Source organism: Vicugna pacos, chromosome 2 (assembly GCF_048564905.1).
Source record: "Vicugna pacos chromosome 2, VicPac4, whole genome shotgun sequence".
NCBI classification, from domain to species: Eukaryota; Metazoa; Chordata; class Mammalia; order Artiodactyla; family Camelidae; genus Vicugna; species Vicugna pacos.
Window position 1 is genome coordinate 77008634 of NC_132988.1, and position 27010 is coordinate 77035643.

The 27010-nt window shown below is 39.0% G+C and overlaps 1 long non-coding RNA gene across 3 annotated transcripts in view; it reads right to left on the minus strand.

Moving 5' to 3' along the window:
• Positions 1-27010, minus strand: part of LOC140687040 (uncharacterized) — a 126766-nt gene that overhangs the window by 36257 nt on the left and 63499 nt on the right. The gene's annotated exons all lie outside the window — the stretch shown is intronic.

Below are 27010 nucleotides of genomic sequence, written 5' to 3' on the forward strand. Positions count from 1 at the left end.
TAGCAGCACTATTTAAAATAGCCAAGACATTGAAAGAACCTAAATGTCCATCCACAGATGACTGGGTAAAGAAGCTGTGGCATATTTATACAATGGAATACTATTCAGCCACAAAAAATAATAAAATGATGCCATTTGCAGCAACATGGATGGACCTGGAGACTGTCATTCTAAGTGAAATAAGCCAGAAAGAGAAAGAAAAATACCATATGATATCACTTATATGTGAAATCTAAAAAAAAAAAAGACAAGCAAATTTATTTACAAACCAGAAACAGACTCACAAGCATAGAAAACAAACTTATGGTTACAAGGGGGAGGTGGGTAGGAAGGGATAAATTGGGAGTTCAAGATTTGCAGATACTAACTACTATATATAAAATAGACAAGCAACAAGTTTATACTGTATAGCACAGAGAACTATATTCAATATTTTGTAGTAACTTGCGGTGAAAAAGAATATGAGGACGAATATATGTATGTTCACGTATGACTGAAGCATTACGCTGTACACCAGAAATTGACACAACATTGTAAACTGACTATACTTTAATAAAAATATATATATACAACAAAAAAGAAAGAAATACAGGACCCAAGGTGCATATCAACCAAATGTAATCTATGAACCTTGTTTGAATTCAATATCAAACAAAACAACTATAAATAGATATTTATGATTCAAAGAAATGTGAACACTGACTTCATATTGTGGAACTATTTATTTTTAGGTGTATTAATCGCATTATGCTAATAGAAGAATCCTTACCTGTTGTTAGAAATATACACTGAAGTATTTACAGATGAAATGACATATCTGGGGTTTACTTCAATGCACTGGGATGGAAGTGGAGGAGAGGGGTAGAGATAGTTGGTCATCATTCATAATCACTGAAGCTGGGTGATAGGTACAGCTTTTTCTTTTGTGCATGATTGAAAATAGATAATAAAAATACAATTAAATAAATAGATTAAATATTTTAATACATCTTTAAATTATGGGCTTCTCATATGTACCTGAGACTTAGTTTTGGAAACAGTTACCTGAGAACTGAGATATTGTTGTCTCCAAAAGCAATGATTCCACAAATCTTAATCCCAAGGTCCTAATTTCTTGTACTCTGGTGAAACTGTCTCAAACTTTTCTACCAAAGCACTCTTTAAAGCACATGTTATGGTATCTATGCTTTATTTTAATATTCTTTAGTATAGACAGTGTATGTCAGATGCAATTACACTCTTGGGGCAGGATGTTGCCCTACTCAGAAATCTACATTCTCGGGATGATTAGCTAAGCGTTATTAGAAAAGTCATACACTAGAGGCAATGACTAAAAGGTCTTCAGTCATTATTTTCTCCCTTCAATGCAAGAGCATTCCTAATCAGCACAATGTTAGAACTGGGTTTTCATTGGTGGAATTAGTGGCTTGTTAATTGATAAAAATGAGGCTTTCATTTGGGAAATTGGTGGCAGTAGGGAAATGTGAACTGACTATAATATTTTATAGACACTCCCCATACTTTCAAAAACATGAGGTAAAACTCTAGTGAGCCCTGGACTCTTTATCCTTAGGAATGGAGCCCTAGGTGATATCCCTAAATGATGCTTGCAGAAGTGGTTTATGATTGTTTTGTGCCTGCTTGCAGAAATGTCTATATGAGTAGCAGAATTTGGTCTGAGACTTGCTTTCCTAATAACCTGATACAAGGTTATGAGAGAGTAATTAACCCTCATTACTGTCAACCATTAAAACTCCCAAGATGTACCAACAAGAACCTAATAGCTGTGCACACCAAACTGGCTTGGTCAGTCCTCAGTAGCAGAAAAAAAAGTAAAAGTATCATCTGCAGTAGATGAATCCTGGCCCACCATAAAAACAAACTTATCTTGAAATCATTTGTTTCATCTATAAACTTCATGTAAATTTAGCATATTACCCCCATATGATAGACTGTTGGATTGGCAACCCCCAGTGAATCATACCTTCAGTATTCAAGCCTTTTCACATTGAGTCTAGGCTGGGCCGTGTGGCTTAATTTGGTCAATGGAACATTAGCAAGTATGATGCAAGCAGAAGAAGCTCAATAAGTGATTTCACAATAGGGTTTGCCCTCTTGAAATGGTCTCTCTTGATGCCCTGATCCACCATGTAAAAAAAAATCCAGCTACCCTAGTTGAGAGACCTTGTGGAGAGAGAGAGAGAAATGCCTAGCTAGCAGTCAACTCTAGCAGCCTTTCCAGCTCAGTCACCAAACATGTGTGTAAAGAAGCCATCTTAAATACTCCAGCTCAGCAGTCACCATGTGGAGCAGAAGAACCACCCCACTGAGACCAACTTAAATTGCAGAACTTTAAGAAATAATAGCTTGACTTCCGGGGACCTGCGCCAAAAGTGTCTTGTGGTTTTATTTATTTCTTGGAACAACATTAAATGTCTTCCCCATACTCCAGCACCAACCAACAACAGCATCATAGATCCATATCCTGATACTGTGGAGAACTTACGAAGCTGAAGAAAAGTTAAGAGGAAATGTTGAGTATAGGGTGCAAATTGTCTCCCTAGGTATAAGGAAGACTATAAGAATTCAGAGAGAGTGGGTATGAGTTGGGCCACACCAGGAAAAGTTTGCCACATGCTCTAGAGATATTCTTTACTACTTCCTGGACAACTACATTTCTCCTGTCGTATTTTAACATCAGGCAACTTGGGTCTCTTGAAAGTGAGGCTGGAGGCCAAGTAAGAATATGTGGAAAAGTGGTCAAGAAGAGGTCAATATGCTAGTATTAGGATGAATCATCATATAAAAGAAATGATCATCTTGGTAAATACTGTATCTGCATTAAAGTTTGCATTCCCCCAAAGCACAGCTCTGCCTGACAACCGAAGCATTACTCCAAGCACCCTGGATACAGAACCTACCACTGTACCAGCAATTCTATACCTACCTAAGTCTACCATTATAAAGCCCCCCTCCCTGCCATTATATTTTTATAAAACCTTGTTCAGGATTGATCAAGGAGTGACTTAGGGATTGAAGAGACAATCTGTAAGTTGAAGATATCAGTACCAATACTGAGATGGGCTGGAGAAGATAAAGCTTCAGCTACCCCCCAGTGTTCTCCCTAGCAGGTATTTCTGGGGGGAAACATTGTTGCAGTAAGGTATTTTCATACTTAAAAAATAAAATCTATTTAAAAGCAAAATACTCTGTAATCCTGTTGGAAAATTCATGAACAGTTCATTGACATTTTCATCTGTCACAAGAAATATCAGCCAAATTTTATGTTAAGTTACTTATTCCTCCTATATGTTTTTGAAAGTAGATTTTTTTATGGTGTGGTCCAAATCAGTAGTTTTCCAGATAAACAGGTTATGTAGAGTATGCTCTCTATCTTTTTGTATGTTGATAAATTTTTTACTCACCTGAGGGACAATAAGATGGGGCAAGTATACAGGACTAGAAAAATAGACGGAATCTGACCCAGGAAAGGGCAAGCACCTCTAGGGATGGTCACCAATGTTTTCAAAAGTCCTATGTATTAAGTGAGATAACAAAACACGACCTCCCTAACCTCCAGGAGTGGTGAGTAGGGCAAATGATCTCCTTATAGGCATGCACACTCACAGAGCAAAGCCGACAAAGTAACTTTGCATTTGTTTCAATCTGTATCCCTCCAGAATAATCTATTCTAAGTCTTACTGGGGAAACTGAGGCAACTGAACAGACTTCTATCACTATTTCAGTATTCTGATTTTCCCTTAGGAAACTCTTGTCACCACTTATTCTCAAAGTATTGTATATCTATTAAAGAATATATTTCTTAATAGCAACAGACAACAAATGACGGTAAAACCATTAAGATGTAATAAAACAAATAATATCCACAGTCTTCATATCACTGAAATTGTACGCCAATAAAAATACATCACATGAAAAACGTATGTACCAGAAAAAGTAATAGAAACAGAGGTACAGACCAACTAATATTTTATTAGCAGACGAAATCTTTGCTGTCGGTAAATGATACTGATAACAGGAAAAATCATGCAAAGAACATATTCTGATAATTATTATGCCTAGAAAAGGAATTTAAACAACTATGAAACTCAAGAAGTAACATGCTCTTTTACCTTGAGACATCTGAAGGATGTTCATGCTCTAATCAATGGATAGACAGTACCGCTAACACACAAGAATCAGAACATACAAAAATACAGTAATGTCCTGTTCTTTTCCAATATTGGGCCTGTGGAAGATAAATTAATCTAACTTTGGTCAAAGAAAAAAGATAGTAATCTAGCTGGAAGTACACACCAAGCCCTTGTGTATTCCCAGAGGGTTTTCATCGACAGGAAAACAGCGTGACTTTCGCACAATGAAGGTGTCAGATGAATAGACTTACACATAAGTAAACAAATGAAATTAGAAGGCATATAGGACAGAGTCACAGTCTACTCCTAAATTGGCTTTCATCAGTTTTTTGCTTATCTTAGTAACTCCTCCTGTTCTCTTATTATATGTCTGAAGAGAATTGAAGGTGCAGTTATTTTCAGTTATTTTCTAAAATGAAAATGCAAGCCATTATGTGCATCTTTCCCATGAATAAGGGTCATAATGGGTTCAAACGTTCAACTGAATTAGTTTTGATCCTCCTCCAATGAGCTTAGAAACCAAATGAATAAGTAAACAAGCTGGAAACATATGCAAGAAATATGCGAAGGGGAGAGATGATGTGTGAATAGCTCAGGTAAAGATAAACTGAGTGAAGTTCGTACATTGTTAAAAAAAAAAATAGCCACAAAAGTCCATGAATCACATTCACTTTAACAGACACGACAAGAAAGTGGGAATAGGGCTGTTCTCAAATACATAGTATTATTTTCCAGAACCATTAAAATTGGATTGAATTGTTATGGATTTTTCATGAGGCAGCATCAGAGGGCTGCTAGAGCTGCCATCTAATAAAATCAGTGATTTGCAACACAGGAATACTTCACGCCAAAGGAGATGTCTGCTAATTTATCACACCAGCAAGCTCATTGTCTTACTTGAGAGAAAGCCTTTATGGAATACCAAGGGAGCTTGCAGATTAAAATGTACATTTTCTTGTCCTCAATTTTTTAACATAATGTAAAGCCTTCTTCTTTATTTGTCAATTTTTTAACATAATGTAAAGCCTTCTTCTTTATTTGTCTGCACAACCATGGCTTGTCCATGCACTTGTCTGTGCCACTGTTTTTGGTACCACTAGGGGTGGAAAGACCAAAGTCTCAGACAAGACTTATGCGGCTTTGGTGGATCCACACGTAGCCTAATGATTTGGCTGATTTGCTGTGGTCTAAATACCATCTTTGGGACAGAAGGACCCCAGAAATATTAATTCCTCTACTCACAGGCATTCTTAGTAAACCTTGATGTGCTGATGTACTCAACCTCCCAGCCATGTTTAATTCTCCTACAGGCATTTCAATATGGCCACTTTACTTTGTGTAACAACAGCTTAATAACACATGATAAATAATATTCATAAATGTTATTTTGATGATTATGACCTAATTACCTAAAGTCCCTAAGTTACCTCTTTCTGAGTTTTTACTTCCAAGCCAGATGTGCCTGCATAAAACAAATGTCTCAATTTTCCTCCTTGCAATTATACTTAAAAAAAATTGGATTTGCATTTAGAAATAACTTTCCTCCCCAACTTTGGAGATATACTCTGGAGGTTCCCATGAATGATTTTAAAAGAGTACATAGTCCCATGTTGAGTACAGAAAAGTCTCCAATTAGAAACCACTCTAAAAAATTTTAACAAGAATAATTGGAGCTATGGGCTGTGTCTCTGTACCTTTGGCTGCTTGCAGATCTGACCCCAGAGGAAAAATTCAAAATTAGAAATTGTGGAAATGTAACTTGAATGGATTTTCAGTCTGGTCAAGCCTTGATAAACACCACTAATATAAGGGAAAGAGATGTGGCTACATACAAATAATGTATAATCAAAACTCACTTATATTTTCTCATTGATCAAAATTTTAAAATACACTATGACTCAGCATTTTTAAGAATAAAAATCATATCTGTTGTGTGTTGGAAAGGACAGGAGGTGGGATAGGAGTGAGTATTGGAGGAGAATCAAAAGACAGAGCAGATGAGTGAAAGCTAAACATTGGCTTGTATATGATAAAAATATGCTAAACTTGGGTTTAGAGTTGCAGGAAAAAAATTTCAGGGCAGGTGGAATGTAATTCAACAGCCATACAGGCTTTTAAAACACTCCGGAATGGTTGCTGATTACTCAATGAATCATCCATGCCATTTGGCAGATCTAAATCTGCGTTAACTGAAGCATGGAGTCCAAAGCAAAAACATCTTCTGATTACAGTCCTAAAACTGCAACTTCTTCCTGTGACCTGACCCTAATTGCCAGCCAGAGGTAGGCTCTGCATTAGGGTTCCACGTGTGCAGACCAAGTTAGCCAGGAGGCTCTGTGTGGAAGCTGGGATTAGAATAAGCACTCTAATCTCTTGTTTGCATTTTCTCTTCCACCTTCTTACTGATCTTTCTCTCATCTAGCAGTCCAAGCTCGCATTACAACAAAAGCCTGTGTCTAATTATCATCTTTCCTTTGTAATTCTTAATCTTGACTCAGTATAGGCTAAGGATTAGCTATAAAGATGGTAGCAATCTACCCAGCTCCTTGAAGAACAGTGTCAGAGAATGTGAGGGCAGTGCCCAGTTCAAGTAGGCACTAATTAGTGCTGTTAAAAATTGAATGAATAACACAGAGACCGTGTTTCCAATACCACTCAGTGAACAAAACAGAGAAAATTCCCTCTCATCATGAAGCTTACGTCACAGTGGGAGACAGACAATAAAGATAAACGAGGAAATTATACAGTCCAGCAGAAAGGAACAAGTTCCCTAGCAGATGTTATCAGATTCCCTGAAATCCGTTCCCACTTGACCTGACCCCAGGACTCCAATTGTGAGCTGCAGAAGGCTTTCTCTTCCAGTGGAAGGACACTTGCCCAAACTCAGCAACAGGAAATTCTAGGGAGTTAAAAGTCCCAATTCTACCCCCACAACCCGCTGGCAGCTCTCAACCACAGACTGATGAGAACATTCCAACTTCCTTATGGCTCACATTTACTTCAAGGTATGTCCATGCAGTCTCCCAGGATTCCCCAGCAGGACTGAGTCCCACTTGCCCACAAAAGTAACCTGCTGACGGCCACACCCTGAACTGGCTTCCTTCCCCTCCCTGTCTCACTCTCCCACACCCGACTTGCCTTCCTGAGGTCACCTCCCATATAAATCACTTGCATTTTTGAGTGAGATTAAAAGTGTAAGATCTTGCTTCTGGATGAGACAAGTGTTAAGGAAAACACAACACAGAGATAGAGGAAATGAAGTGTCAGGTAGGGTGAAATTTCAGATTGTGTGATCAGGAAAGCCTTCACCCAGGTGATTTTGAAAAAAGACTAGACTGGAAGGAGGTATGAGGTCACTGTAGTTCCAAAACAGGGTCATTGCTAAGCCTATCACACTATGTTACAACCAGAGTCACAGTGAAGCATTTGTTCACCTTGGGGTTTTCCCCTTCTTGGTGTTTGAAAATAAAGTGTTCATCCCTAGTAACTTGGTGAGGTTTGAATTTTCACTGCCAGAAGCAAAATATTGATTTTCCCTCACAGTATTTTGATATAAATGTATATGAAACCCTTAGGGCATCTTGCCCTCTTATTCTTATTACAAAATGTCTTGTCAACTGTCTCAGCTCAAGGCCACAAAACTGACTTAATACTGAGACATTCTCTCTCACAGGAATTCCCAACAAAATTTCCTGAGTACTGATATGAACATGGTGGAGATTCATGTCACTTTTACTTACAGCCTCCAAAGAATAAAATGTCATTCCTTACAGTCATCCGAAGCTTACTGCATGACACACTGACCCTATGTGTGTAGTGACCTGCAATACATGCGTTGAATATGGACAGAGAAAGAAAGACAATTTCACAGAATCACTGGCTTCTGAAATTAGAAGCTATCTCAATAGGTAAACCTCTTACTCAAGAGAGGAATCCCTGCATCATTACTTCCTCATTACTCTTTCTGAAAACATAAACACAAAACTAAATTCTTCTTCCACTTGGCAAATAAGTTCCCCACAATATCTTCTCTATATGAAAGCGCTTGCTGCTCTGCTTTGATGTGATTTCAGGGTTTTCTCACCATCCTGATGGCCCTACTCCTGACATACTGTGTTTCTCAATGTCCTTGTAAAAGGCCGAGGCTCAGGAATTGAGCCCTGTATTCTGTTGGTTATAGTGGGTTGATCAATAAATCAATCATCAGGACTCCACTTTCCTTGGTCTACAACAATAGTTCTCAGATTCTGTCCCAGTTTTTCCTGGTTTTCTCCCAGTCTCCTTTGTTCACCTCTAAGATGAAAGTACCCCCACTACCAGGGTTCTGCTGTTAGCCCTCTAATGCCCCAGTGTGTGAGCTTTCCTGGGATATGCTCACCAAAACCCATGGACTCCAGCAGCCATCTATAAGCTGACAACTCCCAAATCCTTATCTCTAGTTCTGACCTCCAGATTCATCTAAATCAAATGCCAAATTAGTATTTCAAGTAGATACCCCAAAGGTCCTCAAACTCAACATATCCAAAACCAGTCTCAATCCTTTACCTTCTAAACTAGATCTGCTTGACTGGATAAAGAAGTTGTGGTAAATTTATACAATAAAATACTATTCAGCCATAAAAAAAAACAACATAATGCCATTTGCAGCAACATGGATGGACCTGGAGATCGTTATTCTAAGTGAAGTAAGCCAGAAAGAGAAAGAAAAATACCATATGAGATCGCTCATGTGTGGAATCAAAAAAAAAAAAAAAAAGAACATAACAGACATGTAGACATAGAATACAAACTTGTGGTTGCCAGTGGTGGGGAGGTGGGAAGGGACAGACTAGGAGTTCGAAATTGGTAGATACTGACAGGCATATATAGAATAGATAAACAAGATTATACTGTATAGCACAGGGAAATATATACAAGATCTTGTGGTAGCTCACGGTGAAAAAGAATGTGAAAATGAATATATGTATACTCACGTATGACTGAAAAACTGTGCTCTACACCAGAAATTGATGCAACATTGTAAACTGACTATACCTCAATAAAAGAAAATTTTAAAAAAGAAAAAAAAAACTAGATCTGTTCATATTTCCTTCTCTGGATAACAACCTCATTTCTTCTCCAGCCAGAAGTTAGCAAAATAAATCTCAAACCTTTCAACTTATTTCTGTCTCCTTTTGCCACCACCCTAGTCCCAACTACCAACATCTCCTTCCTAGACAATCCTATCTGCAAAATTTTTTCCCAACTACCCCTCCTCCTCCGCAGCCCAACAAAACCCCAATCCATTCTCCAAACAGTACTCACAATGATCCTTCTAAACTGCAAGTATGATCACGCCACTTCTCTGCTTAAAATCTTTGTGTGGCAGAAGTGTGCCGTGTCTGTGGGGCTGTGGTGGGAAATGATGTTGAACAGGTAGGATGGTGGTCATATCAATGCTGATATTAAAAAATAAAAATAACAAATAAATGAAGTTTAAAAGTGATGTTAAGGAGAATTCTTTCCTCACATACACAATTCCTGGGCCTCTCTGTGCAGATCTAAGGAATGGGTGACAGGAAGCTATAAGAGCACCTTATTGATTTTTATAGGAAACGGCAAAATTTACTCTAGAATGAAAGAAAATATACCAGAAGATAAGAGAGTAGGAACAAAAGGAAAAGGCCAACAAGGGCTATTTTTGAAGTTCTGAAAATTTTGGAGAAAACAAGAGAGCTTAGAGACACCTACCATACCATGAACTGAGACTTTGAAAAAATAAGTGGGTAAAAGACATTTTTAAAGTTTTGCAGTGTTTTATGAATGCCATCTCCACTTCACATTGTCCAAGAGATTAACTTTTTTTATTGCTTTGCAATTATTTTTAACCTGTTAGCCTAGACATTATTCTCTGACTAGAATAATGAACAGAGACAGGCTTTGAGGTAAGAACAAAAAGGTCCAGCATCATTGGGGTTATAGATTTAAGTTAAAAGTCAGATTTTCTGCCTCCAAGATCTGCCTAGTGCTTAGAATGGTATTAAGTATAGCATTGCTTTAAAGTGTTGTATCTAAAGTACCATGATTGCCAAATGCTCTACCCCTTACCCTACCCCAACTCCCAATCCCAGTCCCAACTCCCCACCCCAACTCCCAATCCCAGTCCCAACTCCCCACCCCAACTCCCAACCAAATATGAAAACCACTGCTCTTGATTCAGTTCTATTGAAACAAAAGTTGAAAACTTACCCATGATTGCAGGCTCACAGTATTATACACCATGTGCACACAGATCCCTCACTGTAAACGTTTCTCTGTATTACATAATAGCTCCACAATAGGTATCTTACCCTTGGAAGGCAATCCATCTCTTCTTGGTGGGCTTAGTTAGAGATCATTTAGGATGCCAGCTTTATTACCACACCAGACCAAGCCCTTCCATTGTCAAATTACCTCTATCACAATAACTTCCACTTTTAGCTAATAAGGACTCACAAGGCTTTCCCAAAACTGACTATGTGCCTAGACCAAAATCACTGTAAAAACAAAAGTTGTATGGGAAACTAGAGAATGCAGGAGTGAGTCTGTAAATGTGAATACATCTCCCAAAGAAATGTCTTCTCATTAGACATCGTGTTGGAGATGATGCACTACCAGAGAGAAGACCTGTTTTCCACAAGCTAGAGGTGACTGTGGCAGGCACTTCTGGACTCAAGGGTGGGATCTGGATCAGATTACAGCCAGAGGATCCATTCAGGCAGGGACAGCCTTTGAAGGAGTGCTCTAGGCTTACAAACCAGAGCATGACCACAAAAGGTCCTGAAAGTTAAAAGTAGGTACAGACCAGAGGAGAGCATCTCTGTAACCCTCCCATTAGACCAGATTGGCCAAGGGATCCCTGAAATAGATCCTGAGGGTGGTCCTCTGGATTAGGGACTCTTCTGGTTTGAAGTGGACCTCCTTTCTGTATCAGTAGGGATAATCTTGGCTGCAAGAAACAGCCCACCTAAATTTGCATGAGCAATTAAGGAAATTCATTAACTCACAGTTCTAAAAGCAGTGATCAGATATGATTTGATCAGGGTTCTGGCCCATTTCTCTTCAATTCTCTTTCTCTTCTTTCCATGCATCTGCTTCAAGTTGGCTGCAGTAGTTTCAGGACTAACATTATAAACATGCCTACAGGAAAAGAAGGCATCCTGGTGCCTGGTGGCTCTCAAAGCCAAAGAAAATACTCTACCCAAGGTCCCCAGCAAGCATCAGTTATTGTGACAAATGTCTATTCCAGAATTAATCACTGTGGCATTGGAAAACTCTTCTTAAGCCAATCAGAAACCCCTTGGAACTGGGGATGGGCTCAGCTTCCTCTGGGGTCCCTAAGCTGTGCTGGCAAATGCTGGATTCCTGAATTAAAGGCAGGTCTTTTGGGAAAGGGAAGAACATATACTAAGAAAAAACTAGCAATATATCTTCTGCATTTCATGTGGCAGCTTCGTCCTCTCCAGCTTTTCCTTTTCTCCACCCACATTCCTGGGGTCCAAGAAGCGTAACAATAGCCAGAGCAACAGTCCAGAGGAGTTTTGGATTCTGGTGTGAGTTTTAGCCAAGGTTTGTCCTATGTAGTTTATACAGAATTGAAAATCACTGACCCATCTCATTTCCTCCAGTGATGTGCCCAGTTGTCAGTTCTATATTCTGACAGAGGCTTTTAAAAGCTTTATGCTCAATTCTTTGAAATTGAGAATACTGTGTGATACCAATAGTGAAGTCATATCTTTACAACACCTATCTTCATTTTTCACTGTCATTAAGCTGGAAAATTCAGCTATTCAGTATGATGGTCATTTCCAACCTTTGATAAGATTTTTCCATTTTCTCTCTTTTTTAATGCTTTTAAATTGTAATAAAGCTTTAAAGACTGAGCTACCAATAGTTTCATTTGTCTGTCTTTCAACTCTAATGAATACAGATGGGCACAGAGGAAAAGGAATCCAGGATTTGGTCTAATCCTATAATCTTTCTCATTTGCTTGTGAAAGGTTGAATAATTCCAGATGAATACCTTGTAATGCCAGTGTTTTCTCATACCAATGATTTATTCTCTCATAGACACTAAAGAAATATTCAATATAATGTGCATATATAAACTACAAAATGATAATAACCCACATATGAGAAGTCATAAGTAACCAGGGTAATCAGAAGTAATGTATAAGTCTGCATGCATACACACACATCACTAAATACAGAAACACTTCCTAGAAAAGAGACCACAGATATTACCAAATGAAGAAAAAAAAAAAACTCAGTGCATTTTCTGCCCCATAAAATAAGAAATCATCTTGTTTTCTTTCTAACCATATTTGTCCAAATACTATAGTTGATATATCCATATTGTGATAAGCTGTGACATTAAAATTCTTCCATTGGCGTCCACTTTGAAAATTTCATTTCATTTCCCAGCCATTTACCCAGTTATTTGTCACTCTAGTTATATGAAAAGAAAAAAATTAACTTCTTGCTTGTTCATGTATCTCCGGAGAATTGATGCTTTCTACATAAATTTTACCGTTTCCCCAGTCAAAAAAAAAAAACCCAAGTGTTCTTTCTATTCATCGAAGCAAGAAGAATATTAATCAGCTCAATTTCCCTTGGTTTGGTGGTACATGTGGCACAATGAGTAAGGAGGATAATACAACAAACAAGTGATGATGATAGAGTAATATGATACAGATGATAGTAAGTAATGATCTTATGATCCACAGCGAGCTCTGTCTATCAGATGAGAGAAATTACATGAACCAACAAACCTTTCTAATCAATGAGCAAAAACCAGCTCTTGAAGGAAATTTTCTGAGTGAGGAGTTGTAGATAGGTAGGAAGGCTGATTGTTTATTCCCCCTTCAGCTTCATCTGTCTCTTGCTGAAAGAGCCTCTGACTCTAATTCCACCTTGTGTTCAACACTCCCACTTTCAGAGGAATGCTCTTTCCTCTTTAATATTCTGATTCAAATGTGTATAAAACCAAAATCTATTTCATTTGTCGCCATATCAGAGAAGCTGGAGTTACTTTCCAAATGAGATAAAAAAAATCCAAAGCACTTAAGATTTAAACTTACAAAGCATAGTTTCTAGATCCCAGCTCACTCAGTTCATAAACCCTGTTTCTTTCAACATCCTATGTTTGGGATGAATTTGAAAGGGAACTGGGGACATTAAAAAGGTGATACATAGTTCAGTCATGAAAATGTATGCCCAATTCCATAGATCCATTTATATGCCTCTTCTCCAGAAATTCTTGTGTCTTATCTTTCAGTATGTCTTCTTCTAGACCCCTGAGCAACCATCCAAGCTACCCATCATTGTCCATGAGTCTGTAGGCTTGCCTCAGGTCACTTTTTTTTTCCCCAAATTGAACGATCAGAGGCACTGACCAAAGCTCTGCCGATCAGCATGATTTCCTCTCACAACTACCTTTCTGGGCTACTCCAAATGGGGCTATGGTGTCACCGCAGTCCATTTTGGGCTTATACCCACATGGTCACCTGACCCACCCATGAACCAAATTTAGCCTCTTTCCTTCTTCATCAGCTGGTCATAATGAACCCTTCATGAGGTATCAACTGGTTTGATCAGGACCACAGTAATCCATTATAAGACGGAAGTGGTACATCTGGCCAGGCATGAACAGGGCCAGAGGGCACAAGTAAACTACATAAGCCGGTGACCCAAACATCCATATCACTCACCACTGTTGCACTGGTACCTCCCACTCAGTTCATCTCTCATAGTTACATAATGCTCCTCAGTCAGAAGCTCCATCTGTGTCATGTGAGCATGCAGCCTGAGTCACCCATCCTGACCTGGGTTCTGTCAGATCCACCAAGTCATGAGTTGGGTAGACTCCTCAGTAATCCAACAAGTATCAGGGCTAAACACAGGGGAATTAATGTATCCTTGGGTCAAGACCACCCTGTTGTCTAACCCATGCATATGCAAACTACTTCTGATTCTCCCTGAGAAGAATTAGAAAGAATATTTGCCAGATCAGTGGCCATTATGTATCTGAAGCTTTTTTCATCTGCTCTAGAAAAGGTTCCATTATCTGGAACAGCAGCTTCACCTGGAGATATTCCCTGGTTAATTTGTGGTAGTTTGCCTATTGCCATCCACGAATTCCATCTGGTTTCGGTAGGGGCCAAACTGGTGAATCAAATAGAAATATGGTGGATGCTACCACCTCTTCATCTTTTAGGTCTTAAAGCATGGCATTAATTTCTTCCCTAATGCCCAAGATGTGAGATTGCTTTTGACTTACTAACTTGTCCATGGGTAATGGGACAGTCTTAGAACTGTCCACTAGGCCTTCCTCACCATTATAGCTCTTCTTATACTGGCAAAGGGCCTCCTATGGTAGTTCTGCAAAATTCAGTGGAACCCATACTGTCTCTGGCAGAAGTGTTCTTAACCCTGAATCAGAACTTAGAATCATATCCCAACTGTGGCAGAGCCTAAGGCTGTAAGGATAAGATGCACAAATCCCAAAAATCAGTCACTGGGACTGATGACAAAAGAGACCAACTCAGCTTCTGGGGTCATTGTACTATATCAGATGTTGATTTCATGTATATACCACACCCTGGAGGACAGCATCCAAACTTCACAATATCTTGTCCCTAAGCTAGCTCCTTAGCTGGCAGCTCCCTCCATGTGAGGTGACATCTAACAAGATATCACAATGAGATTAAAATCACATTGAGGTACCATAACACATATACTAGAATGTCAAAAACTTAAGAAGACTGCCCATACCAAGTTGTGATATTATGATCTATAATAAGAAATATATATTTGGTCTTCATTCCAGGGATTCTAGCAAGAGCTTCTAAAACCCCTGGAATTTCCTAAGTGATGAGAGTGATAAAGGTGTATTTTGCTACATTAATGAGGTAACTTTGAGACCAAACCTAAGGATGGGGTTGGTTGCCAGGAGAACCAATTATGTGATTAGAGGGTTGAAACTTTCTATCCCACCCCCTTGACCTGAGGGGGGGGGGTTAATCAATCGCCAATGGCCAATGATCTAATCAATCATGCCTATGTACTGACGCCATCATAAAAACCAAGAAGGATGGATTCAAAGAGCCTCCGGGTTGATGAACATGTGAACATGCAGTGAAAGTGGTATGCCTAGAGAGGCATGGAAGCTCCATGCCCCTTTCCACATACCTTACCCTGTGCACCTCTTCTGTCTGGCTGTTCCTGAGCTATAGCTTTTCATAATAAACCAGTAATAGATTACCTGAGTAAGTTAAATGTTTCTCTGACTTCTGGGAGCCAAGCTTACAAATTAATAGAACCCAAGGAATTGTTGGAACCTCCAATCTATAGCTGGGAGGTCAGAAGCACAGAGGACAACATGGGCTTTCCAGTGGCATTTGAACTGGGGCAGGGGTGGGGGCAGTGCAGTCTAGTAAGACTGAGCTCTTAACCTGTGGAATCTATGCTATCTCTAGGAAGATGGTATCAGAATTAAGTTAAATTGTAAGATATCCAGCTGGAGTCTGGGAATTGCTTGGTGGTGTGGGAGAAATGCCTCATCCCACGTTGAAATTGGATTTAAGAACCCAAAAGAAGTTTTGGAGAAAATGTCGAGCAACTGAAACTCTCATTTACTGCTGCTGGGAATGTAAAATGGTACAACCATTTTGGAAAATAGTTTGTCACTTTATTAAGCATATACCTAAGATATAACCCAGCCATTCTACTCCAAGGCATTTCCTAGAAAGAAAGGAAAGAATTTGTTCACACAAAATCTCATACACAAATGTCTGCAGTAGAAAAGGAGATGTCGAAGAAGGGTTCTGGAGGTGCTGGTGATGTTTTGTTTTTGATCTGGGTCGGGGACATATGGGTGCGTTCGCTTCATGATAATTCTTTGGGCTATATACTTAGAATTTGTTCACTTTTCTGTATGTTTGTTATTTAGAATAATGTAATTTTTTCCAAGCCTATAAAAGAAAACATCCCTAAAATACCTCTAAATCAAAATATTTATTGCTCCTTTCAGTATATAATACAAAAGCATCACCACCATGGAACTAGTGGTGACATTTAAATTGAGGGCTGGCAATTGGGGAGAGAATAATTTATATGAAGAAAGCAGTAAAAAAAAAATTAGTTTTATGTCCTTGCCTGAAAATATGAGGAATAAAACCTTGTTTTCCTCAGCTGAATGGCAAAGTGCATCAGTTTCATTATTGTGAGGTATTTCCAATAGGAGCAGCAAAACAAACAAGGTTTGCAAGAACAACAAAATATGTGTGTGTATCCAAACCTGAAGGTGACCTAAAATATTAATTTAAAGGAAGTGACAAAAATAGCAGGGACAATAAATATTTCACACATAGTTTTATAAGTTAGTTGCAGAAGAACTACTTCTTAGTAGAAATTTAAAACAAGTGATATGGAAGGGGAAAAGTCTTATTTATTGATTTTTATTTTTACCCTCCCATGTTAAAAAGGATTCAAAATGACTCGTGGGGGAAAATAAATGTACATTAGAAACAATTCATAAAATAAGAATGAGAAAAGGAAAGCAGTGTTTTTTTTCTTTAAATAGAAATAAATATGTCAACCGTAAGACAGCCAAAAATATGTTTCCAATTCAGATTTCTCCCCTGAGCCCCAGGCTTATATAACCCTATTTGCTGTTGGACTTGAATTATGATATATTTGTACTTGAATTGAAAGTGCTTCAGCATAGACAGTGCTATACATATATCTGCATTAGTAAATTTAAGCTGCACCTTAGGTGTTATCAGTCAACCTAGTCAGGAATCTGAATCCTTGGCATGGTCAGCTAGCGCTCTAGTCTAAAAGCCCAAGTCCAGCAGCAAATTTCATGTGTGCTTCTCCTTATCCTTCACCAGCACCAGAGGCTTACTAATTGGGATAATATGCATCTTTAAAAAAAAGTTTTCACTGGTAAATAAAATAGCCCAGAGGATATTAGAAATGAGCTCTCCATGAAGAAATTAGTGGTATTTCATTGATATTTATTGAATAAAATACTTTTGAGACACTCTCCTCCCTCCTAAGAATGAGAAGATAGCAGAGCTCATAGTCTGAATCTTTACAGACAAGTCTTGAGATTTTATACTGAAATAGTCCTCTGTGCAACCTACTGGGACTGAGGACTGCATTTGCCCCATGAACCTGCTACAGGGGAATCTTTTATGAAGATGTCATCGTGACAACTAACAGGACAGAGTCCTAAGACTATGTTAACCTTACAAACAAGTTTATGTGACTTATTTTGTGCCTGCTTGATGATCGATTCTTAACTTAAACACAAAAGTCTGTGTGTATGGCAGAAATTGACCTAGGACTTGCCATCAATGTAGCCTGACACCAGCCTATCGAAGAACAGCTGATGCTTGGCCACCTCTGATTTTTGAGTCCTTACTATCGTCAACCTACAAGAACTTAAGAGTTAACACATATGGTTACCAGCAGGGTAAGGGGGTAGAAAGGGACAAATTGGGAGTTCAAGATTTGCAGATACTAACTAATATATATAAAATTTATAAACAAGTTTATGCTGTATAGCACAGGGAACTATATTCAATACCTTGTAGTAAGTTACAGTGAAAAAGAATATGAAAACAAATATATGTATAGTCATGTATGGCTGAAGCATTATGCTGTACACTAGAAACTGACACAACATTATAAACTAACTATACATTAATAAAATATATATATTATATATACAAGAAAAAAAGTTAATGCAAAAACAAATTGGCTTAGGTCACTACACAGCTTATAACCGATGTCCTCTCAAATGCAGAAAGCCAAAACTAAACTCAAGCTACCCCACATCCAGCATACAATTCCTTCTGTGTTCTTTTTTCCTAAATTAATAGGACTACCATTTAACTTGTCATCCAAGCCAAAACATGGTGTCATCCTAATTTCATCTCTGCCTCACCCAATACAATTTCCTCTATGCCAGTACTGCACTCAGTTGGGTTTTTTTTAAATGCATTAAGTAACTGAACCTTTACCACAGGATATGATGAAGAAATTAAAGCACCAAGATTAAGAAGTAACATGAGGTAGCACGATTACTAAGAGGGAGAACCAAGATTCGAACCAAGATTCAAACCAATGCAGCCTGCTCCAGAACCTTCACTCACCCAAAACTTATCAATTTCACCTTCTTAAATACATTAACCTATATCCTCATCTCCAAGCCCACAATCACACCTTATTTCCAGCATCATTTCTTGCCTAAATGATTGTGAGAGCCTCTGGTCTTAGATCTCTGATTCATTTGCACTCTATGTATAAAATGCAAATTGTATCATGGTATCCACCTACTTTAACCCTTCAAAGGTTTTGCCATTGCCACAGTATGATGGCTGAACTCCTTGGCAAAGTTCTTAGGGCCCTTGTGACCTGGTTGGCCCAACCCTCCCATCTCAGATCTGCCCCTCCCCGCATAGCACTCCAGGCCTGAGCTGTTGCAACCTTCTAAAGGCCCAAGAACTCTCTCCTAGCCCTTGATACTCCTAGCCCTTGATACCAGTGCTCTTGCTGTTCCCTCTGCTTGGATTGCCTTCCCCTCCTCATCCACTTGAAGAAAGTTTTTCCATCCTTCAAGATGCAAACCCTTTGTGATAGCTTACCTATACCTCCAGAGACTTAGTCAGACTTTCCACTGCATTCCAACAGAACCCCTACACTTGGTTTTATTACAAGCATGTGTACTCACAAGTCTGTTTCTTCTATTAGCATTCCTGAAGGGCAGGCGCCACAGCTTACTCATCTTTGCAAGTCTGGTACCTGCACTCTAGTAACCATGCAAGTAAGCATGTATTCAGTAAAATAAATAGGTGATTGACAGAGCTACCATGGTCCAGTGAAAGATTTGGTTCTGGGCTTCCAGGTAGCCATGGCAAAAGAAAGGGGGTAGGGAAAGGAAGGAGAAGACAGAGGAGGGGGTGATGGAGCAGGAGGAGGATGAGGAGGAGTAGGAAGAGGAAGACGAGAAAGAAGAAGACAAGGAGGAGGGAGATGGAAGGGAGGGAGGGAGAGAAGAAAGGAGAGGAAATCCAAGGTATTATATTACTTCCAATTAAAGGTTGCTGTAAGAAGACAAACATAAATTCTGCATTGGCTACACTGCTTTTGAACTGCAGTGAAAGTAAAAGAGTGAGTGTATCAGAAAGATTGAAATTGTCATCAGAATTGTGTTGTTAGCATCTGAGATTTCATAGAAGAGTTTGGGTGGCAATGGTGAGTCCAGGACTGAGAACGGCTGTAGTACTGTTGAAATTCCTTGCAAAAACAAATATAGCCCCTACCCTCATGGAGTTTTCTTGCTAACTAATGCAGGGAGAAGGTATCAGTAAAAGTCTAATCAGGAAAACAAAAACTACATCTTCCCAACCTCTGCGTCATTCCCTTCCCAGGTGATGATCTCAAAAAGAGTCCCTAACTAACATGCCAATCTCCATCTCAGAGGCTGCTCCCAGGAAGCTCAACCTCTGACATCAACATGTAATTCATTCAGAACAGAATGAGGCCCAGGGGATCTCCCTGAGGCCCAATGTGGAAGTTCCCTGCCTTTGGACTTTACTCGGGGTTCCAGATGTAAGCCCATAACAGCCAACATTTACAGAGTATCTACATGTGTCAAACAATTTACATATGCTAACTCATTTTTCTTTACAATTTCATTTTATAGATGAGGAAACTGAGGCTCAGAAAGATTAAGAAACTTGATTAGGATCATACAGCTGGTATGTCGTGGTGCCAAGTTACAGACCTAGACAGTCTGATTAGGCAGCTCCTTCCCTAATCACTTCACTAGACTTCCTCTCATGCCCATGGGTCTAGTGAGCGGTTGTCTTCCGGTGTCGGTGACTGTCCATCCCCAGGGAGATATACCCACATTCTCTTAGTGGAACCAGATTTTTGGAAGAAAATTATACATGCTCTCTATGAATAGATTTCTCTTTCCTATTGTGTTCTACTTATACAAATACCAATATTACCTTGCATTAATTAGAGACAGTCTAGAAGGGATGAAATAGATGGACCTAGAACTGTGTCTGTTGGAATAGCTCATAGAAAGTGTAGGACTTAAGTAGACTATTGAGAGGAAAATATGTAGATACAATAAAAATTATTCTTAACCTTTTTTAACTTATTTTTAATTTTTTTCAGTTTTATCAAATTATAATTGACACATAGGAATTATATATATTTAAGATGTACAACTTGCTGTTTTGATATCAAAGCATTGCATACATTGTGAAACGGTCACCATAATCAAGCTATCACATAGCCATCACCTCACTTAGTCATTGTTTTTCTCTCTTCCTTTCTCCCTTTTTTTCAATAGCAAGAACACACAGGATCTACTCTCTCAGCAAACTTCAGGTATACAACACAGTATTGTTAACTGCAGTTACCATGCTGTTCCAATGAGACAACTCTCATGTGTTAGGAAAGCTATTATCCAAAAGACAAGAGATAACAAGGGTCAGTGAGGGTGTGGAGAAAAGGAAACCTTGGTACACTGTTGATGGGAATATAAATTGGTGCAGCCACTATGGAAAACAGTATGCAGGTGCCTCAAAAAATTAAAAATTAAATTGCCATATGCAATCCCACTTCTGGATATACATCTGAAAGAAATAAAATCACTATCTCAACAAGATATCTGCACTCCATGTTAATTGAAGCATTATTCACAATAACCAAGATATGGAAACAATCTGAATATCTGTCAATGGATGAACAGATAAAGAAAATATGATACATATAAGTGTGAAATGTTATCCGGCCCTTAGAAAGAAGAAAATCCTGCCATTTGCAACAACAAGAATGCACTTGGAAGATATTTCACTAAGTGAAACAAGGCAGACACAGAAAGACAAATATTGCATGGGTCTCATTTATGTGTGGAATCTAAAATACTCAAACTCACAGAAGCGAAGAGTAGAAAGTGCTGGGGTGAGGGAGAGAGGGAATGGGAGATGTTGGTCACAGGGTACAATTTTTCAATTATGCAAGATGAATGAGTTTTGGAGACCCACTGTATTCCTAACTTTTACATTGCAATAAAAAGTAAAAGCACATCATTTGTCAAACTCGTGGCGAGAAGATGCGGTATCCCATACAGTACATTCCAAAGGCGAAATCATCATGAATGTTTGCAATTATCATGACTTGTCTATTTCCTAAGTTTCCATTGCTAGAAAAATATAAATTTGATAGAACTCAATAAAAAAAAAGAAACTAGTATGTGAGAAAAAGTAGTAAAGCAAACCTACTAAAAAGGTTTAATTGGTTTGATCTTTCAGGTCCAATTTGCTTTTGTGGCTGGGACAGAGTCCTAAACACACCCTTGATCATGTTATTATTCATAAAATTAAATGACAATAGAACAACTTCTCCTTAATATGTGTTTTCTTTTTCAGCCTCTGTAGTGCGAAATAAACATGAAGCTGTCAAAGAGAATAAACTGAGACAGGCTAAACTAATTTGCCACTGATGATAGTCATTATAAACAATCTGAATACTGTTCCACCTCACTGGGATTTAAATAGTCTGTCAAAAAACTACTATATTCTAAAATCTGCATATGGAATCAGGGGACCTGAGGAAAAAATGAGGGTACTGTTAGTGAAGCCAACAGAAATATCCTCATTCCTGACACCAACTCAAAAAAGCCACTTTGGAATTAATTTTTTAAGACCCTCTTCTCTCCCTCTTTCAAATGCCACCCCAATGCAAACAATTATTGCCAGCCCACTCCTTCCTCAATATTTAGGAAGATTGCTCAGTGTCTTTAGAAAATAGCATCTTTTCAGGACTGGCTAGAGGCAAAATTATGAAATAGAATGAGCTTTTCTTTAATTTAAAAATGAGTGCCAACAAAGATCTAGTTAAATATAAATTCTTAAATATTCCTGGTGAGAATGTAAAATTCTTTTGGAAATCAAATTATTAATTATACTCCATTTCTGAGAACATACTCTAGTGTAGTCATCCTAAAGATGGAAAAAACTTTATGCACAAAAATGTTCATTATGGTACTATTATTTATAATAAGAAAACATGAAAATAAACTAAATGTCCAACAATATGGGAATGGTTAAATAAAATATGATGCAGCATACAAGGAAATAGTATGATCTATCTTAAATAAAATTTGGCAAAAGTTTTAATACACACACACACACACACACACACACACACGTGAACAAAGGTGGTACTGAAAGCTAACTGGACCAGGTGGGGCCTTCCTGGGGACAGGCCCCCACATGTCCCCTGCCTGCCTCTTATTTGTAGAAAACCTTTAGCCTCCTAGGCCTTCCCTGATTTCCAAGGAGTGAACTTAATCAGAGAACTTAGAAAATACAGAAACAAAGGAAAACAGTCAAGCAAGACAAAATAATAATAGTTTAGCCATAAAACAAAGTCAAGGACATTTAGTTCCTCCTCAAGGGCTATAGATAATACCCTGAGCCACATCCTTGAGTTGTTTTGCAGATACTAAAACCTCCACCAGGTGGAAGACGTTAACTGCATGCTGACCACCAGCATGCAGACCCTAGCCAGGCTGGAGTCAGAAAACTGATAACATTTCCAAAACCACCCCGTTACCTCACCATCAACCAGTGAGAAGGATGTTCACAAGCTGATCACACACCCTGTGACCTTCTCCGTCACCTTGCCTTTAAAACCCTTCCCTGAAAGCCTTCAGTGAGTTCCAGGCTTTTGAGCATGTGCTGCCCATTCTCCTTGTGTGGCCCCATGTTGGATGCCTTCGAATAAATGCTGTACTTTCCTTCACCATGACCCAGTGTCAGTAGATTGGCTTAATTGCACACAAGTGAGCAGACCCAAGTTTGATTCAGTAACAGTATTATAATTAAATTAAACAATATGTAAACAATGATTTCAAATGGAAATATATATATAATTTAGATCCCTACTTCATATTGTATACAGAAACTAAAAACCACACGGATTAAAAGATGTAAACATGAAAAAATATCTAAAATTTCTGCAGGGAAATGTAGTAGTATGTTATTGTGACTGAGGTTAGGAAAGGATTTCTTAAATAAGACAGAAAAATGCAAAACTATAAAGAAAAAGATTAATAAACTCTATTACATTAAAATTTGAAAACCTAATTAACAGATACACATTACTGTATATAAAATAAACACCATGGACCTACTGTATAGCACAGGGAACTATATTCAATTTCTTGTAATGAGCCGTAATGGAAAAGACGCTGAAAATATATGTATACGTGTGCATAACTGAATCGCTTTGTTGTATGCCTGAAACTAACATTGTAAATTGACTGCGCTTAAATAAGAAATAAGAATTTTTTTCAATTTTAAACCCTATATGTCAAAAAATAAAGTGAAAAAGTAAGCCATGAACTGAAAGAAGACATTTCTTTTTTCTCCCCAGCTTTACTGAGATGTAACTGACAATACAACATTTTATAAGCTTAAGATATACAACATGATAATCTGACATACATATATTGAAAAATAATTGCCACAATAAGATTAGTTAACACCTCAGATAGTTACCTTTTTTTGTGGGCGTGATGAGAACTTTTAAAATCTACTCAGCAACTTTAAGTACCCAATACAGTATTGTTAACTGTAGCCACTATGCTGTACATTAGATTCCCAGAACTTATTCATATTGTAACTGGAAGTCTATACCCTTTGACCAACTTCTCCCATTTCTCCCAGCCCAGCCCTGCCCCTGGCAGCTATCAATCTACTCTGTTTCTATGGATTCTGTTTTTTGCCCAAAAAAGAAATGTGTGTGAATTTGGGAGAAGAAGTAGGAGTAACAACTCATACTGTTTTAAGATCTTGATGAGGACACAAAAGGGAGACCCCCTGTCCACTCAGACCACAGTGTGAGACCTGGATTACCAAAATGCCCAATTCCATCTAGACAGTTCTATTGTGTTCAGATCTACCATCGCATCTCCCCTGTTGGGTTAGGTACCATTACTTCAGGACCAAGCACTCAGACTTGGGAAAAAAAACTCCTAGGGGAAAGAGGGAAGAGGAATGGTTCCTAGGATGAGATCAAGCCCTACAGATATGTGCAAGGTTTGCCAAAGAATATTTGGAGATTCTCACAGGGAGGGAAGTTAGAAAGAACTATAAGAAACAGGAATAATTCTGAAGACAGGGGTGTGCCCATAAAAGGATTCTATCAATTTCCTTGCCTCTTCCAGCTTTTGGTGGCTGTTAATATTCCTCTGCTCAAGGCCACATCTCTCCAATCTCTGCCTCCATCTTCACATTACCTTCTCCTGTAAGTATATAATCTCCTTTGGCCTCTCTCTTATAAGGACACTTGTGACCAAATTTAAGGTCCACCTGGATAATCCAGGATCATCTCCTTGTGTCAAGATCCTTAATCTCATCGTATCTGCAAAGACTTCTTCTTTATAAGGTAACATTTACAGGTTCCAGGGATTAGGATCTGATATATTTGTGTGGCTATTATTCAGCTTACTACAGGCACTCTCCTGTGAAGGATTTAATTTCTTGCATGTTTTCCCCTTAGAAGCTCTAAAAAGTTGTATTTATCAAACAGATTTAAATTTTCAACTCCTACCTTTTAATTTCCTTTAACTGTCCCACAACTTTTCAGCACAGAAAATCAAATATGGCTCATACAGCCCTGTGTGAGGGGTCAGTAACAGAGTGGAGAAGAAGGAAGTCTAGCAGGAGATGAGAAGGATGCCTTGTCAATATCAAACTCTCTGCTTGTCCCTCTACAGAGAAGCAGCGGTCTACCAAGGAGATGAATCTGAGAGTTCCCGGAAGTGATCAGCGGCCACAGGGTGAGTAGGGGCATCATGGCAGAGTTCAAAGCAATGGAGAAAAGCATGAGATGCTAAAGATCACTTTCCAAGTTGATAACCCAATAGGGACTGCAAATAAAAACTTCCAATTTTCCACCCTATGCTGAAGCAAGCTGACCCAGGAAAGGGAGTACAAGGTAAATTCATAAATTGCATAAGTTTCCTAAATGGCCTAATAAACATTTTTACCCCAGGACTTAAATGCTTTAATAATAATCTTGCTTCCATCCCTTTTCACCTTTTCCCAGTTTCATACTCTCTCTCTCTCTCTCACACACAAACACACACACACACACACACCGCACAGTCCCTTGTCTCCTGGCAACAACAGTTAACTCAAACAAGACTATCCAAAATCATTATCTACTTCTGCCTTTCTCACCACCATTACAAACATCACTCAAAAAAAAAAAAAAAAGCCTGATTCCACACAATGCATGACCATGGAAATGACAGATTGAGATATAGTGCATTGCATGTGCTGCGGATGGTGATATTGTTATAGTGAATTCATCATCCTGACACGTTCATAATACTCCGACAGTGCTGTCTTATCACGTTGCGTGCTGCCCAAGCTGTGCAGCTCAGGGTGACACATTGCACCGAGCAGAACAGCATCACCCCTTACATCTCCCCTAAATGCTCTGCCACGTGCTGATGTGTTTCAACATGGCTCCAGTGAGAAAAATGGAGTGCATGAGGACAGGGGCAAAGGGGTATTTGGACCTGATTGAAATGGAAGCTAAATGGCTTTTCTCATCGGGCTTTTCTGAGGAGGTGCCCCCGAGGAAGGCCACTGACTTCAGCTTTGCAAACATTGATGAACAGGCTGGTCATAAAGGACTCTATTTGAAGCAGAGATTTTCCTGAATGACGCAATTACTAGTAGACGAGAATAACTCTCAGCCCTCTCAAACTGATGGGTTCACAGTCCACAGTGAGGCAGGGAAATCGAGTAACAGAAATCCATACAGCCTCATCCCTGACTTTCCACTCTGCACTCCTCCCAACCTTTGCCCAGAGCAAAACAAATCCAGTAAAGTGATGACCACAAGATACTAGTGTCCACTCTAGAATGAGCAAAATCCATTATCTTCATTTGGGTTCCCCAGAAGCAGACCCTACAGCAACCATTCAAGTGCAAGATGTTTCTTCAGGAGGCGCGGGAAGCACTGTCTCCAACAGGTGACTGGGGAATGAGAGTGAGAAGGGAAGGAAAGCAAGAAAGCTGTGATAGCAAGCTACCTACCACTGCAGGTGACAGGAGCTTAATCCCATGGGGAAACTGGGAGCCAGCATAAAGCACATATCCCCAGGCCATCCCACCAGAGAGGCAAGAGGGTTGGGGATTTGTCCCTAAACTTCCTTTAGCCATTGGTTGAGAGATGCTCCCTGGACCAATGAATTTCTGGGCATTTCTGGTCCAGCCCTTCTGGTTAGCTTTGGACAGGTCACTAATTCCAGCCTGCTAGGAACCCCACAACTGGCTCCCTGGTAACTACAGATTAAGTTAGTGATGTGAATAACCACTAACATCGAACCCTAAAACCATGTCACAGAAGAAAAAAAAAAAAACTCTGCCAACACACAAAAACAAGTATTATGCAATTTTTCAAAAGTTTAAAAAAAAAGTACTATGCTAAAATTCAGGAGGGCTTCCCTATTAGCCTAGGATTATGGTTCTAGGTAGCAGGCCATGCACTTTGGGCACAAGAGGAAACACTCATAGGGGCTTGGACCCATCGGTTTTCATTTTGCACAAGGACAGGTGTGCAAGTTTTTCCCATGTCGCTCAGGCAGCTCCATTCTCAGCCAGCCCAGTTAGGGTTGGCTGCAAGGAAAACTGTGAAAGTGATGAAATTTGCTTTAGTCTTCTCAGCCTCCTCCTTCTTGTTCTTTCCTCCTCTCCTGAAGCCCTTTCCTCACCAAGACCCTTTCAAAAC